The sequence below is a fragment of the Rutidosis leptorrhynchoides genome, chromosome 10, assembly GCF_046630445.1.
Source record: "Rutidosis leptorrhynchoides isolate AG116_Rl617_1_P2 chromosome 10, CSIRO_AGI_Rlap_v1, whole genome shotgun sequence".
NCBI classification, from domain to species: Eukaryota; Viridiplantae; Streptophyta; class Magnoliopsida; order Asterales; family Asteraceae; genus Rutidosis; species Rutidosis leptorrhynchoides.
The window spans coordinates 273,870,645-273,888,281 of NC_092342.1; positions in this window are offsets into that span (position 1 = coordinate 273,870,645).

Here is a 17,637-nt window from a genome sequence, read left to right on the forward strand (position 1 = left end):
GGTTAGGATAAGTCTGACTACTTGGCGACCCTGTTTGATGCTGAGGTCCGTGGATTTCCTGCTGATTTTAGAGATGACTTTTCTAGATTTTTCATCAACCTACAGCTGGTCTGGACGACAACTTCATGACCTAAATCAAGAAGCGCGTGTCTTTTTCGAAAGACTTTACTTCCTTTTAACGATGGAATTGATTCATCGTGTAGATCCATCTCTTCTTTTCTTTCATCGGGTAAAACAGTTTAGTTTAGTCCAAAGCAAAAGTATCTTCAATTATTTGTTACAGAAATATGTGACATATGTTTAAGATAACTTGGTAATTTTTCCCACACTTGGCTTTTATTTTCCTTTTTATTGTCCTCTATTCCATTTAAAATGAATTCTAACATTTTGGTTTGTTTCTCAATTTATGTCCTTTCCGAGGTAACAATAATTTCGGTGTTAACACCTAGTTTTATCGTTCATAAATATGTATAAACATGATTTTGAGTTCATTTAATTGAAAATTTTGAAAAATTTTACTAGAATTGGGTAGTCAGTATATAAGACTAGGGCTGTTCTTTATTATCAGAGAGCACTAGATTCTAATACAACTACTACTTTACTAGTATTTCTAATGGTAACCAAGTGTTTAAAGTAAAAAAAAATTAAAAATTCGAAAGAATTAACCCCTTCCCACACTTAAGATCTTGCAATGCCCTCATTTACAAGAAATCAGTAACAATTTAAATTATTGAGGGTGATTAGCGTAGAAATGATTAAATTTTACCAAAGTTTCCAAACATATTGGCGTTTGTTTGCTGAATGATAAATGGTACATATCATTTGTCCATTCCGTCTGTTGTTACATCACATTTATTTGTCATCTTGTCGTCAAAATTAGTAGCTTTTGCTGAACTTAATGTCATTCTTTGAAAATGCGCTGTTTTACCCTGTTTTGTACAATTTACAATATTCATACATACAAATATAAACATGCATGGCAATTTGAAATGGGACTTAATATCCCACTTTCAAATCCTAAATGTGAAATATTAGTACACAATAATAATAAAAATGATAAAGATTACATAAGTATATTCAATAACATAAGTTTAAATATGAATAAGTAAAAAGATAAAAACATAAAAATCATATAAATAACCAAATGGAACCAAATCAGTCTGGATAGGGGTTCCAGTTCATCTCGTCAGGTGGGTTCCATTGTTGGTTATAGGTGTTCTGATAGGCTTGGTTATAGTCATACCGGTTAAAGGGTGGTCGGATATCGGGACTGTGTGGCGGAAAATGAGCAGGTTGAGTAGGTACGTAATTATTTGGTACCTGATATGATAGCTGGCTCATGATTTGGTGCTGGTGCTGGTCGTCTAGATGATGATGCTCCTGAACCTCCAGTATAGGCTTTCTGCAAAACACATTAAACACAAAATTTGTGCATCTAAATATGCATTAGTGTTAGCAAAATAACAACTTAAAACAATCACTATAACATGTTAAATCAAAATTAAACTTATACACATTTTCACAATTTTTCACAATTCTACACTTTTCAAATAAGCACATATGAAAATATATACAAAGTTCATAAGCATTTAACTCAAATATCATGTCAAAATAGTCATTACTAATAATTAAACAAGTCTCAAATGGCAAATATATCAAATTAATCAAGTTCATGAATTTTGGACTTAAAAAGTCCACTTTAATCTCCAAAAATCATGTTTAGGATCAATGTTTGGATCATTTAACTATCTAAACATGTTACACTACTCAATTTAGCAATAATTCATGACAAAAATCGGCCATAACCTGTTTATATCAAAAAGCCCCAAATTACTCAAGAACACAAACCCTAGATTTCTAAAAATTTTGAAGTTTTTGGCTTCAAATAATGTTAAATAGCATCAATCTAGGTTATACATGCATAAAATACTAACAATTTAACACTAATTACACTAGAAATTAACAAAATTGCATTAGGTAAAAAATTGATAATTATCACAAAAACTAGGAATTTATAGAGTTTAGGGGTGTAATTTTTACCATTTTGCTGAAGAATGAGAATCTAGGCATGATTAGAGCAAGAAAAATGACGAATTACGGTGGAAAATTGCGAATTTTAGAGGTGATTTTGGGGTTGGTTCGTGTTTATGTATGTGTTGTGTGGAGAAGACAGACCCGCTGGGAGTTTTGAGTCTGACCTGCATTTGGTCCCCATGCGATCGCATGGGTTCCAAGTGCAAATCCCATGCGATCGCATGGGGTGCCGGCTACAGTGTTTTGCCTTTTTTTTTTTAATAAATAAAACCTTATACTTTATAAAACATAAAATTAATAAAATTTTAGAAATTTGTTTCTTTTTAGGATGAGGGCGTTTCGGATCGATGTCCTAGTCTGTCCCTCGACAAAATTTTTAAAATTTGTCAAATCAAAGCGCGGTTTTAAAAGTAAAGATTTTTGGATTTTTTAATGTTTTTGGCATACTTTAATTCAATAAGATTAAAAATAATGATAATAAAAGTTCTCGTCCCTCCCTCGGGTAAAGCAATTTCGGTTCAACGACCTAGTCTTCAACTCACGACGAATTTTAAAAATCATATTTTTAACATAGCGAAATAAAGTAAATTTTTGTTTTTAAATTCACACCAAACTTAAATTTAAAATATGCATAAAATTAAAAATTCACACCAAACTTAAATAAAAATTCATATTATAAATTCATACCAAACTTATATTATATTTTTGTTTTTATACATACAAAATTATATTAAAAAGATTAATTTTTCAAATATTTACAATTTTAAATATATTGATTTTACAAAGTTCAAAAAATTAATTTAATATTTATATATTAATTTTAAAAACATGGTAAAAAAATAAAATTAAAAATCTTTTTGGCTTTTATCCCACTTTAATCAATCAAATATTATCAAAAATATGCGCCCCTCTTTTCGGTAAAGTAATTTCGGTTCCATGACCTAATTTAACTCATGACGAATTTTTGAAATATTTTGGGTTGATTGATTAAATATATTTATACCTTAAGAATAAACGTTAAATTTCGCAGTGATGTAATAAATTTTTGTATGATATCAATAATTTCGGTCGCCAAACCTAATTTTATTCAATACCAATTTAATACTTTATATCGAACAAATTAGCGTTTATTATCAAAAGGTTAAAAATAAAAATAAAAATTGTACAGACTTACCTGTGAGATAGTATTCTTAGTTATATGACCTATCCCATTCATAAGATAGTCGGTTTAATTGGTTTTCCATAGCTACATAGGCGTAACCTCGAGCATTCAATATTTTTTCTTCTAAACATATGAACGGTCCGTCTCTGCATAAAGTAACAAATTCGGTATTTGAATAGGTTTGATTATTTGAACATTTACCTCCATGTGACCATTTTCCGCATTTGTGACATCTTTCAAGGTGTCGTGCTCTTCTTTTCACTGCGGATTTTGATTTTCCTTTACCAAATTGTAACTTATTATCTTCGCATCTCGATTCTTTTCTTACTCCGTCCAATATTTCTCTGATTACTGATACTATTTCACTCGGAAGTGTGTCATTATTACGTTTAGTGATCAAAGCGTGTAGCATTAGACCATGGTTTAGTTCACAGGCAGTCTTCATTTCCTAAAAAAAATAAAAATTCAGAATGGGGGGAGAAGACTAGTTCTTTAGGGTCTGCTAGGGAAAGACCATTCGGGTTCCATTTTCGAGAACTACACGAAAACAGACAATCTAACTCTAACAGAAATACATAAAATCTTTAAAAGACTTGATTCTCCTCACACTTAGTTAGCTGTGGTATCGAAATTGTGATTAACTTCGTTGTCGACTTCCATCGGACTATCTATGTAATGTTTAACTCTGTGACCATTAACTTTAAATTCAATTCCATTTGAATTTATTAATTCTATCGTTCCGTATGGGAAAACTTTTTTGACTATGAATGGTCCAGACCATCTTGATTTCAATTTTCCAGGAAATAGCTTGAATCGTGAATTGAAAAGAAGAACTCTGTCTCCTTCTTTAAATTCTTTTGAACTTCTGATTCTTTTATCATGCCATTTCTTCGTTCTTTCTTTATAGATTAACGAATTTTCGTATGCTTCATGTCTTAATTCTTCTAATTCGTTTAGTTGACTTAATCGTAGACATCCAGCTTCATGTAAATCAAGATTACATGTCTTCAAAGCCCAAAATGCTTTGTGTTCAATTTCTACTGGAAGATGACATGCTTTTCCGTAGACAAGTTTAAAAGGTGTGGTTCCAATTGGAGTTTTGTAGGCTGTTCTAAAAGCCCAGAGTGCATCCTCCAATTTAATGGACCATTCCTTTGGATTTGATCCTACGGTTTTCTCTAGAATACGTTTTAAAGCTCGGTTGGTATTTTCAACTTGTCTACTTGTTTGTGGATGATATGCGGTGGAGATTTTATGAGTTACTCCATATCTTTTGAGAACTTTCTCAAGTTGATTATTACAGAAATGAGTACCCCGATCACTTATTAAAGCTTTCGGTGTTCCAAACCTTGCAAAAAGACGTTTTAAAAAGTTGACTACAACTCGTGCATCGTTAGTTGGGAGAGCTTGTGCTTCCGCCCATTTAGATACATAATCAATGGCTACGAGAATATAGAGATTATTATGAGATTTTGGAAATGGACCCATAAAGTCAATACCCCAAATGTCAAATACTTCACATACTTGGATGACATTTTGTGGCATTTCATCACGTTGACTTATTTTTCCGGCCCTTTGACAAGCATCACAGGATTTGCAAAGAAGGTGTGCGTCTTTGTAAATTGTAGGCCAATAGAATCCAGCATCATAAACTTTTCTTTCTGTTAGTTGAGGCCCATAGTGCCCTCATGTTGGTCCTGTGTGACAATAGTTTAAAATTTTACTAGCTTCATCTCCGAATACACATCGGCGTATTATTCCATCGGGACAACTTTTAAACAGATGTGGATCTTCCCAAAAATAGTGTTTTATATCACTGAAGAATTTCTTTCGTTTTTGGTACGATAATCCTTTTTCAAGGAATCCACATACTAAGTAGTTTGCATAGTCTGCAAACCATGGTATTTCATTATAATCTATCTTCAATAGATATTCATCAGGAAAGTTGTCTTGTATGGCCGATTCATTTAGAACTTCTAATTCAGGATTTTCAAGACGAGAAAGATGATCAGCGGTGAGATTTTCTGCTCCTCTTTTATCTCGGATTTCAATATCGAATTCTTGTAAGAGTAAGATCCAATGGATTAATCTTGGTTTGGCATCTTGTTTCGAAAATAGGTATCTAAGAGCAGAATGGTCGGTATAGACCACCGTTTTTGCTAGAACGAGATATGAACGAAATTTGTCAAAAGCAAAGACAATAGCAAGGAGTTATTTTTCAGTAGTTGTATAATTTGTTTGTGCTCCTTCTTACTAGCATAATATATAGGTTAAAATCGTTTTTCAATCCTTTGTCCTAAAACGGCTCCCATTGCAAAATCACTTGCATCGCACATTAGTTCAAACGGTAGATTCCAATTTGGTGTTATCATGATCGGCGCATTAGTGAGTTTCTCTTTAAGAATATTAAAAGATTTGATACATTCATATGAAAAGATGAATGGAGCATCCTTTTCTAGGAGTTTATTCATAGGAGTGGCAATTTTAGAAAAATCTTTTATGAAACGTCGGTAAAAACCGGCATGCCCTAGAAAACTCCTAACTCCTCTAACATTGGTGGGATGTGGAAGTTTAGTAATTACATCTACTTTAGCTCTATCCACTTCAATTCCTTCTTTTGAAATTTTATGTCCAAGAACGATGCCTTCTTTAACCATGAAATGGCATTTCTCCCAATTAAGTACTAGATTTGATTGTTCGCATCTAATAAGCATTCGTTCTAGATTAACTAGACATGATTCAAATGTATCACAGAAGACTGAAAAGTCATCCATGAAAACTTCCATGCATTCTTCTATCATGTCGTGAAAAATCGCCATCATGCACCTTTGAAAGGTTGCAGGGGCGTTGCAAAGTCCAAATGGCATACGTTTGTAAGCAAAAGTACCATAAGGGCACGTGAATGTGGTTTTCTCTTGATCTTCGGGTGCTATTGGAATTTGAAACTATCTGGAAAAACCATCAAGAAAACAATAGTAACTATTTCCGGCTAATCTTTCCAACATTTGATCAATAAAAGGTAAGGGAAAGTGATCTTTTCTAGTGGCGTCATTTAATTTTCTATAATCAATACATACACGCCATCCTGTTACAGTCCTTGTAGGAATAAGCTCATTTTTTTCATTTGTATGACAGTCATGCCACCCTTCTTAGGCACGCATTGAACTGGGCTTACCCATGGACTATCAGAGATTGGATAAATTAAACCTGCATCTAGCAGTTTAATAATTTCTTTTTTAACTACATCTTGCATATTCGGATTTAGTCTTCGTTGGCGTTGCACATACGTTTTATGACCTTCTTCCATAAGGATTTTATGTGTGCAATACGAAGGACTTATTCCTTTAATATCATGAATCTTCCATGCAATGGCTGGTTTATGAGCTTTCAACACAGAAATGAGTTGTGATTTCTCATTTTCAGTAAGAGAAGACGATATTATTACAGGTAATTCAGATTCACCATGTAAATAAGTGTATTCCAAATGGTTTGGAAGTGGCTTTAACTCTAATTTCGGAGGTTCTTCTATCGATGATTTATATCGATATCTGTCTTCTTCTTTTAGCATTTGAATTTCTTCTGTTGTTGGTTCATATCCATTAGCTATAAGTGTAGCTAACATTTCAGCTTCATCAATTTGTTCAGTTCCTTCTCCTAAAGAACATTCTCCTGTTCCTTGTAATTCTGGAAATTCTTCTAACAATTCTGCATGTGAATCTATAGTTTGAATATAATAACATGTATCATCTGCAGATTGCGGTTGTTGCATTGCTCTATCAACTGAAAAGGTAACACTCTCGTCCTCTATACTTAGGGTCAATTTCTTACCAAACACGTCTATCATTGCTTTAGCCGTGTTTAAGAATGGTCTTCCTAATATGAGAGGAACTTGAGAATCTTCTTCTATGTCCAGAACAACAAAATCTACTGGAAATACTAAAGTACCAACTTTAACTAGCATATTCTCCATTATCCCTCTAGGATATTTTATTGATCGATCGGCTAGTTGTATACTTATTCTTGTTGGTTTCAATTCTCCAAGGTCAAATTTAGTGTATAGTGAATACGGCATTAAATTTATACTAGCACCTAAGTCTGCCAATGCTTCTATTGAACTAAGACTACCCAGAAAACATGGAATTGTGAAACTTCCTGGATCAGATAGTTTTTCTGGTATCTTATTCAACAGCACTGCTGAACAATTAGCATTCATAGTAACAGCCGAGAGTTCTTCCATTTTCTTTCTATTCGAGATTAGATCTTTCAGAAATTTAGCATATCTAGGCATTCCTGAAATCACATCAATGAAAGGAAGATTTACATTTATTTGTTTAAACATATCCAAGAATTTGGATTGCTCGGCTTCAAGTTTCTCTTTTTTCATTTTACTTGGGTAAGGAAGTGGTGGTTGGTAAGGTTTAACATAAGGTTTATCCTTAACTGTGTTATCTTCATTAACCTTTTCAACTACCGGTTCTTTTTCCTTATCTTGTTCAGGTTGTGGTTCTTCTGGAGTAGGAATAGCTTCATTAGAAGTTACAGGTATTTCAGGTGGTTTAAGTGTTATACCACTTCTTGTGGTAATGGCTTTAGCTGTTTCATTCCGGGGGTTTGCATTTGTATCACTAGGTAAACTTCCCAGTTTTCTTTCACCTATTAACCTTGCTAGGTTACTTACTTTTTGTTCCAAGTTTTGAATAGAAGCTTGTTGATTTCTAAATGCTTGAGCATTTTCTTCATTGGTTTGTTTTTGAGATGTGAAAAACTGCGTTTGAGTTTCAACTAGCTTCGTCATCATATCTTCTAAATTCGGCTTTTTATCATCGGTGTGTGATGGTTTGTTTTGAAAATTAGGTCTTTGCTGATTGTAAATATTATTGGATACTTGTTGATTGTTAGGACCTTGTTGGTTGTTGTATGGAATATTTCGGTTATAATTCTGATTTTGATTGTAAATCGTTCTTGGCGGTTGATAATTATTTTGATAATTATTTCCAGGCCTTTGGTTTATGTATGAAATATTCTCTCTTTGTTCCATTGTTAATTCAATACTAAGACAATCTTTTGTCAAATGTGGTCCTCCACACTGCTCACAACTAATTCGTATTGAGTGGATATCTTTAGTCATCTTTTCCATTCGTCTCTCGACAGCATCTATCTTTGCAGAAATGGAATCTAAGTCATGGCTAGAATCGGCTCTAGCTGCTTTAGATGATCTAACGATATCTTTTTCTTGGTGCCACTCATGTGAGTGGGAAGCAGTGTTATCAATAATTTTGTAAGCATCAGTTTCGGTTTTCTTCATAATGGAACCTCCAGCAGCAATATCTATGTCTTTCCTTGTAGTGATGTCGCATCCTTGGTAGAGTATTTGTACTATTTGACAGGTATCTAAACCATGTTGCGGACATCCTCTTAATAACTTTCCAAATCTTGTCCACGCCTCATATAGAGTTTCATTTGGCTTCTGTGTGAACGTAACAATTTCTCCTTGAAGTCTTACAGCTTTAGATGCTGGAAAGAATTGTTTAAGAAATTTTTCAACTAAAACGTCCCATGTATCGATCGCCCCTTCAGGTAACGATTCCAACCAATCTTTGGCTTCTCCCTTTAAAGTCCAGGGAAATAACATGAGATATATCTGTTCATCCTCCACTTCTCGGATTTTAAATAGAGTGCATATCCTATTAAAGGTACGAAGATGTTCATTTGGATCTTCCTTCGACGCACCACTAAATTGACATTGATTAGTCACCATGTGTAGAATTTGTCCTTTGATTTCATAATCTGGCGCATTAATGTCTGGATGAGTAATTGCGTGACCTTGGCTAGTGCATTTAGCTCTCATTCGGTCTTCCATACTTAAAGGTTCCAGATTTTCCATGATTGAATTTGTTGAATCCGAATCACTAGAGGATTCTGATTTAATGGTTCGTTCCTCAACAATCTCTGTTTGAATGATTGGTGGTTCTGGAGGAAAATTTAATGGTTCAGGATCTATGAATCGTCCCTGAATATTATCCGGATTCTCAATTGTGAGGTCGGGTTCAAAAAATGGATTATCGGAAATTTGAATTGGAGTACTTGGTCGACTGGATGATGATTCTAAAGGAAAATCAACGGCGATAATATTTGCTAGATGTCTTGATCTAGTTACAGGTGGTGAACGTACAAAAGGTGGTGAACGTCTTGCTCGGTGCATTCACTGAATATCCTATTAGTTTTTAAAAGGAAAGAAAAAATTATATAAGTTATCCAATTAATAGACTTTTCTGATTTTGCCCACGTTTCGAATAGCCAAAAGATGCAGCAGAGGGGCAGGATTCGTTTGGTGTCAATATAATTGAGGACTGTTTGGCTCCAATAACCCGGTCCACGTACAAATCCAACTATTACTACGAGCCAGAAAATTTTGATGTCTATCAATTTAACCACTTAAAATAAATTTTCGTAATTTTAAGAAATTTAGATAAGAAGTAGAATAAAAATCTATGTCCTAAAACTAGAATGGCGAGAAATAAGAAAGAAAAAGAGCGCGTCAAAAAAGGTCGAAAAAGAAAAGATCGAAAAATAAAAGGTGTCGAAAAATAAGAAAGAAAAAAAATGACTATAAAACTTAAAAAAAAACTCGACTAACCCAACCTTATTACTATCACTAACTTAAAATTATAATCGCAAATTAAGATTACTAATTGGAATGATAATTGATACATAGGTAAAATATGTCTAAAAATATTAAAGCTTACAGGAAAAACTATATCCCAAATGGCAATATCTCAAAAAGGTATTAAAACTTAAAAAAACGTCGCAGAATTCTAAAGCACTTAAATCTTAGTCTAAAGAAAAAGCACTTAAGGGATTTTACGGCAAAGCCTAAAAATCTAGAAATAAAAATAACTATGGCAAAAACTATGAATTAAAAATAAATACGAGCAAAAATTACAAAAGTTACGCTAAAACAATTAAAAATGGATAAAATATAAAAATATACTAAAAGTTGTAAAAAGTACATTTTTTATAAAAATATTATTTTTATATTATTTAGTTTATAAAACTATTAATTTTATATTTTATAAAACTAATTAAACTTAAAAATATAAATTAAATAAATAACTAAATTAAATATTTAACTAATCTAACCTAATTAGGGTTTAAATATAATAATAATAATTATAAACCGTAATTAATGCAGTACTCAGTCAACTGTGGCGTGTCAGACGGGCTCATGCGATCGCATGAGTCCTAAGTTATCCAGCCATGCGATCGCATGGGCTAGGGTTTCGGGCCACAGAGTGGGCTGCTACAGTACCGGACTCGAGTGTTTTTTTTTTTGTTTTTTTTGCTGTGTTTAATTTTCTGTTTTATATATTTATGTAATATATTTATATAAATTAAATAAAACTTATATTTTTATAAAATAAAGATAAATAAACTTTTATAGAACTTAAATATTTAACAAACTCTTAAAAATATTTATATTTTTGTTTTCTTTTTATATTTTCGAATATATTAAAACGTATTTTTACAAAAGCGTAAATTTTTATTTTTTTTATATTAGCGTTGCGCTTCCGGCTTTTAAGCTAGATGGTTCCCCGGCAGCGGTGCCAAAAATACTTGATGGTTAAAGCTAAGGGGTATAAAATACTATTAAATTTTACAAGGAAATACTATTAAATACGATACAATTTTACACAAGATATTTATTTATTTATTGAATGGATATACTTAAACCTTGCTACAACACTTATAGGCAGTGTACCTAATCGTACAGTAGTGTAGTTTTTACTAACTCCGGTTCGTTCCACAGGGAAAATCTTTTAATCAAAGCTTAACGCTATATTAGTTTAATTTATAAAAATACAAATATATATAAGTAATATTATTATTTTAAAGGGGGTTTTTACCGTTTAATGACCGGTTTGTCGATTTTAAAACTTTAGTCGCAGTTAAAACAAAATGTAAAATATTAAATAAATAAAAGACTTAATTTAAAGCGTAAAGTAAATAACGATAATGAAATTGCGATAAATAAAAGTGCGATAAAATAAACTTGCGATAATTAAAAAGTACGATAATTAAAAGTGCAATTAAATACAATAACAATAAATAAAAATGCGATAATTAGAAGTGCAATTAAATATAAAATAAAGGAAATTAAATATGAAATAAAAGAATTATGCTTATTTAAACTTCCGTAATCATGATGTTTGACGTGTTGATTTTAGTTTTATGCCCATGGGTTAATTGTCCTTTGTCCTGGATTATTTAATATGTCCGTCTGGTTTTTTTCCATAACAGTCCATCAGTCATAAATATAAAGTGCGAGTGTCCTCGTCAAATTATCCTTATACCCGAAGTCAAATATTCCAACTAATTGGGGACTTAAACTGTAACAAGGTTTTATTACTTTGTTTAATAATTACACCAGGATGTCGACTGAGTGTAACCCAAGGTTTTAATACTTTGTTATCAATTATGCCAAGTGTCCTTGTACATAATTTCACCCCTGTTTTAATAATTCTAGTGACTATTAATCCATTCCCGTGTTCGGTTAAATGAACGATTATTCGTACATATAAATACCCTGCCCATCGTATCCGATCGAGTGTATATGGTTATTTATAGGGACGTTCAATTGTAAATCTTTATATTAAAATTAACAAACTATCATTTAGTTAAACAAATATAAAGCCCATTAATAGCCCATAGTCTAATTTCCACAAGTGTCGTTCTTTTGTCCAAACCCCAATTATGGTACAAAGCCCAATTACCCAATTTTAATATTTTTAGCCCAACATCATGATTACTTCGGATTAAATAAGCATAATAATAACTTAGCTACGAGACATTAAATTAAAAAGGTTGAACATAACTTACAATGATTAAAAATAGCGTAGCGTTACACGGACAAAATTTCGACTTACACCCTTACAACATTCGCTAACATACCCTTATTATTAGAATTAAAATTAAAATTAAAATTAAAATATAAATATAAATATATACTACGTATATAGATAGAGAGATTGATATTATGGATGGAAAAATGGTGCACCAAAGCTCGATTTTTATAGGCCTGTGATCTGGAAAAGAGGCTCATGCGATCGCATGGATTTATGCCTTCCAGGCCATGCGATCGCATGGCCAGCTGGGGAGAGCCACTTTCGGTTGTTTTCTTCTGCCGATGTTTATTTAAATATAATATAATATATATATTAATTTTAAGAATTAATTATATATTATATTATATTCATATGCATAGTTGACTTGTAAATTTTAGTCCGTTGCGTCGAGCGTTGAGAGTTGACTCTGGTCCCGGTTCTGGATTTTCAAACGTCCTTGCGTACAATTTAATATCTTCTACTTTGCGTTTTGAATCTTGTACTCTTGTAATTTTGAGACGTTTCTTATCAATAATTGGAACCTCTTTGATTGTCTTTTGTACTTTTGAGCTTTTTGGTCGTTTGCGTCTTCAATTCGTCGAATCTGCCTTTTGTCTTCACCTTTTATTATTTAAACGAATATCACTTGTAAATAGGACAATTGCAACTAAAAGCTTGTATTTCTTGAGGAATAATGCTATGAAATATATGTTCGTTTTTAGCATTATCACTCCCCAAGGTGAGCTACTAGGACGTATAAAACCTTTATCTATTAAATCTTGTAGTTGAATCATCATTTCCCTCATTTTCGACGGAGCTATTCGATAAGGTACTTTGGCAATTGGTGTGGCTCTGGGAACCAACTCTATTCTAAACTCTACTTCTCGATCGGGAGGAACACCGGGAAATTCATCCGAAAACTCATTAACTATCGGTACATCACTTATTCCAGCAATCTTCTTCGAATCATCTATCACATGTGCCAAAAATGCGCAACATCCATGGGACAAAAATCGTTTAGCTCTAGCATACGTGCATATAGGAATAGCACGTCTAGCCCGTTCCCCATAAATCCAAATAACCTTCCCACTAGGTGCTTGAACTAATACAATTTTCTTACGACATAGTATTATTCCTTCATTGTCTTCTAGCCAATCCATACCTACAATTACTTGAAACTCTTCCATATGCATGGGTATCAAATATATAACAAATTTCTCATCATACAAAACAATTTCACACCCTTTAATAACACTATATACCATATCGGTTTTATTGTCCGCTATCTCAACCTCTAAAGGATGCTCTAACATACTTGGGGTCATGTCAAAATGTTTACAAAAAGAATAAGAAACAAACGACCGCGTAGCACCGGAATCAAACAAAACATGCGCAGGTAAAGAGTTTACAATAAAGGTACCTGACACCACATTTTGGGATTCCTTCGCTTCGAGAGCGGTAATCTGATGAGCTCGGGCTCTTGGTCGGCTATCACTTGTCTTTAGTTCTGTTTTAACCTCCTTCTTAACACCTCCACTAGCCAAATCTTTCTTATACTCAGGACATTCGGCTTGAAAATGACTCTTTTCAAAACAATAATAACACTGTTTTCCTTTCTTAAGACATTCGGCGGCTCTATGACCCGGTTTCCCACATAATACAAGTCATATATTAATAAATAAAAATTTATATTAAAATTTATATATGATAAAAATATACTTTTATATATCTCGAGTAATAAAATTTATATAATTCAATCAAAATCATAAATATATAGTGGTATATATTATATTACGTGTGGTAAAAAAATCTTTGTATCACATATTTATTTGATAAAATAATATTGATAATAATAATAATGAGTAAAAGTTGTATTATTTTGTAATAATAATAATGATAATATTAATAAAGATAATGTTATTAAAAGTGTTTAATATAAATAACAAGGGTAATAATAATGATGATATTACTAATACTAATAAAATTGATAATAACGATAATTTTAAATAAAACGGTAGTTTTAAATTCTATACTTTTAATAATACTATATTCTTAATAAAAATGATAATTCTTAATAATAATTTTTAATAGAATGATAGTTTTAATAAAAATGATAAATTTTAAATGATAATTGATAGTATCGATACTTTAATATTAGTAAAATAATATAATTTATCTTAATAATAATATTTACTATATATAATAATTATCATAATAAGATTAGTAATAATAACATTTTATAAAATAATTCTATCAAAAATGATAATTTTTTAATAATAATCCTAATATGATAATAATGATAATATTGTATAATAAAAATGATATTTCTATTAGAAATGATAATTTTAAAAAAAGTGATAATTTTTAATATTAATAATACTTTTAATAATAATAATAATGATACAAATAATAAAATGATAGTTTTTATAAAAATGTTACTTTTTAATAATAACGATAATTTCAGTAATAATATCAATACTAATAATAATAATAATAATAATAATAATAATAATAATAATAATAATAATAATAATAATAATAATAATAATAATAATAATACTAATAGTAACCTTAGTGATAATAACGATAATGATAATAATAATAATAATAATAATTTATAGATAATAATAATAACGGCGATAATAACGATGATAGTAATAATAATAATAATTAATAATAATAATAATAATAATAATAATAATAATAATAATAATAATAATAATAATAATAATAATAATAATAATAATAATAATAATAACAATAATAACAATAATAATAATAATAATAATAATAATAATAATAATAATAATAATAATAATAATAATAATAATAATAATAATAATAATAATAATAATAATAATAATAATATTAGAGTTAACGATAATTCAGTTGACCATATCTTTAAATCCGTTCATCGAAATCACACGACTTCTAAATGAAAAGTTAATAATTTTTCGACAGCTTTCCAACGACATGCATATCATATACATTACATTAGTATTATATGTATTAAATTTGTGATTCATCATACACTATTTAACAGCGAAATAAAACATACAAGCATGCATGATCAAATATACTCGAACACTAGTCAAGGATACACTATTAATATATAAAAGATAAGATATGAGTGCTCACGTATCAATATTGAGATTCAATATTGCAGGAAAGTACGTAGACGCAACGGAGATGATAAACGCTAGGTTGACCTCATAAGCTATACCCCCGAACAATACCCATAACCTCCATAGCTATAACCCATAATTTCCTTAGCTCTATCCCGCTCATAAACCCGTTTTGAAAATAACTCGCTCATGACCTCGTTGTAGTATTTTATGTATCATAATACTAATAATAATACTCCGACTAATAATAATAATATGATTAATAATAATATTAATCTTAATAATAATAATTATTATTATTATTATTATTATTATTATTATTATTATTATTATTATTATTATTATTATTATTATTATTATTATATTAATATATATATATATATATATATATATATATATATATATATATATATATATATATATATATATATAAGTTTTACGGAGTGTTTGATGAAAATATGAATCACAAACTGCATTTCGTTCGGTTTATAAAGGATTGAAGCTCACCTACCCTGCCATGTGATCGCATGGCTGTGCAGGACAAACTCCATGCGATCGCATGGACAGCCTATCCAGCACTCTATCTTAAACAAAAACGTGGGCGGCCAGTTTTAATATATAATATATATTTATATTTATATTTAATTTATATATTTAATTTATATAATTAATTATATATTATATAATATTTACGTGCACAGTTAGCATGTAGTTTTAGTTCCAACGACTCGTACAGGGTCACTAGACTAATGTCTCGGTTCCGGTTTTTCAAACGAAGTTTCGTACACTTTAAAATCTTGTACTTTACAATTCGTGACTCGTACCTTTGAAAAAATATAGCCTTAAATCATCAGTAAACTATATTACACGAAGTGTAACTTATACATTTGAGTGTTTTGGTCATTTACTTTCGTAAATCAACTTCTCATTACTTATCAAAGTATATTTAATTCAAAACGTTTTATATCTAAGTTAATATTATATTTTGTAAAATATATACATATATATATATATCATTATTTAAAATATGAACTTGTACACATTATATATATAATTGATATATTTATCTAATAATATAATATTTAGTTTTTCAAAACTAATTATATTTTAAAGTTCGTTTTATATAATTTAAACTTGTTTTAATAATAGAAATTATTATATCAAATAATATTTTTAATAATATGAAAACTAAATAATTAATTTACCAAGGGACACGAGTCAATCACTGTAAAGCATGCTTTTAAAAATTAAACGGGAATATCTACAACTTTTGACTAACTCTCGTTAATTGACACTTTATTCCAATCATGTAAATTATTACACTAATTATTCCGAATCCCGTTAAAAAGAAAAGATTTCTTAAATCATAGTGGTCCTTATGACGGAGACTTATAATATCACCATACATCTGATAAATCAATCATTTGATATTATCTTTTAATTCCATCGGTAAATACGATCATGTAAAGTATTATACCTAATACTTTGTTTACGTTTTCAAGTTATAATATATATACACGTATAATCATATCCATTTATATATTGGTTCGTGAATCGTCGGAGTTTGGTCGAGGTTAAATGATTACATGAACACAGTTCAAAATGTTTGAAATTTAACTTAACAAAACTTTGCTTATCGTGTCAGAATAATATAAAGATAAAGTTTAAATTTGGTCGAAAATTTCCGGGTTGTCACAAACTCTTCCCAAGACAACCCTACAAAATCCGTTTCACCCACCATAGCAAGTTTACCGTCAAGCCAATCTTTAGCATTGCCCCTCATCAAACTAGTGGCAAGCCTTGTCTTCTTTTCGGGTCGGCATTCGCTAGTACGAAAACAACCCTCAACATCGGAGATCCAAGCCGTACTTTTCAAGGGGTCGGGATCCCCGTGAAAGTGAAGAGGCTTAGTCGCCATAAAGTTCTTGTAGCTAAAGACGATTTCTCCCACATGTTGAGGTCTAGGAAACCTCCTTTTAACTTCTTCTCTCACGACATCGGCCATTTGTTCTTGAATTAAATCGACCACATGTTCCGAAACCAATTCTTCTAGTATTTGCCTAACTTTTCGTGAGAAAACCGAGACGTAGTTTTCTAGAGCGGCCTCTATCTTGGTAGTCATTTCATCTTCCTCCACACGAGAGGGACCACCACCGTTATTTGTATCCGTTCCATTTCTCGTCTTCATTCTAAAAATTGAAATGGATTAGAAATCACGTCGAAACAATAAGGATATATACATACATATGACCGCACGCACAACACACCTAGCTCAATACTTGTCGTACGTCCTTGCTTGACTTGACTTGCAACCTTAATAGTGGTCGTGACTCACTATTACGCTCGCATGTCGTGCCATGCTCGAATGTATCACAACCATTTTGCTCGATGTTCAAAACAATAACGCATGATTAGTAACATCACAACATAGCAT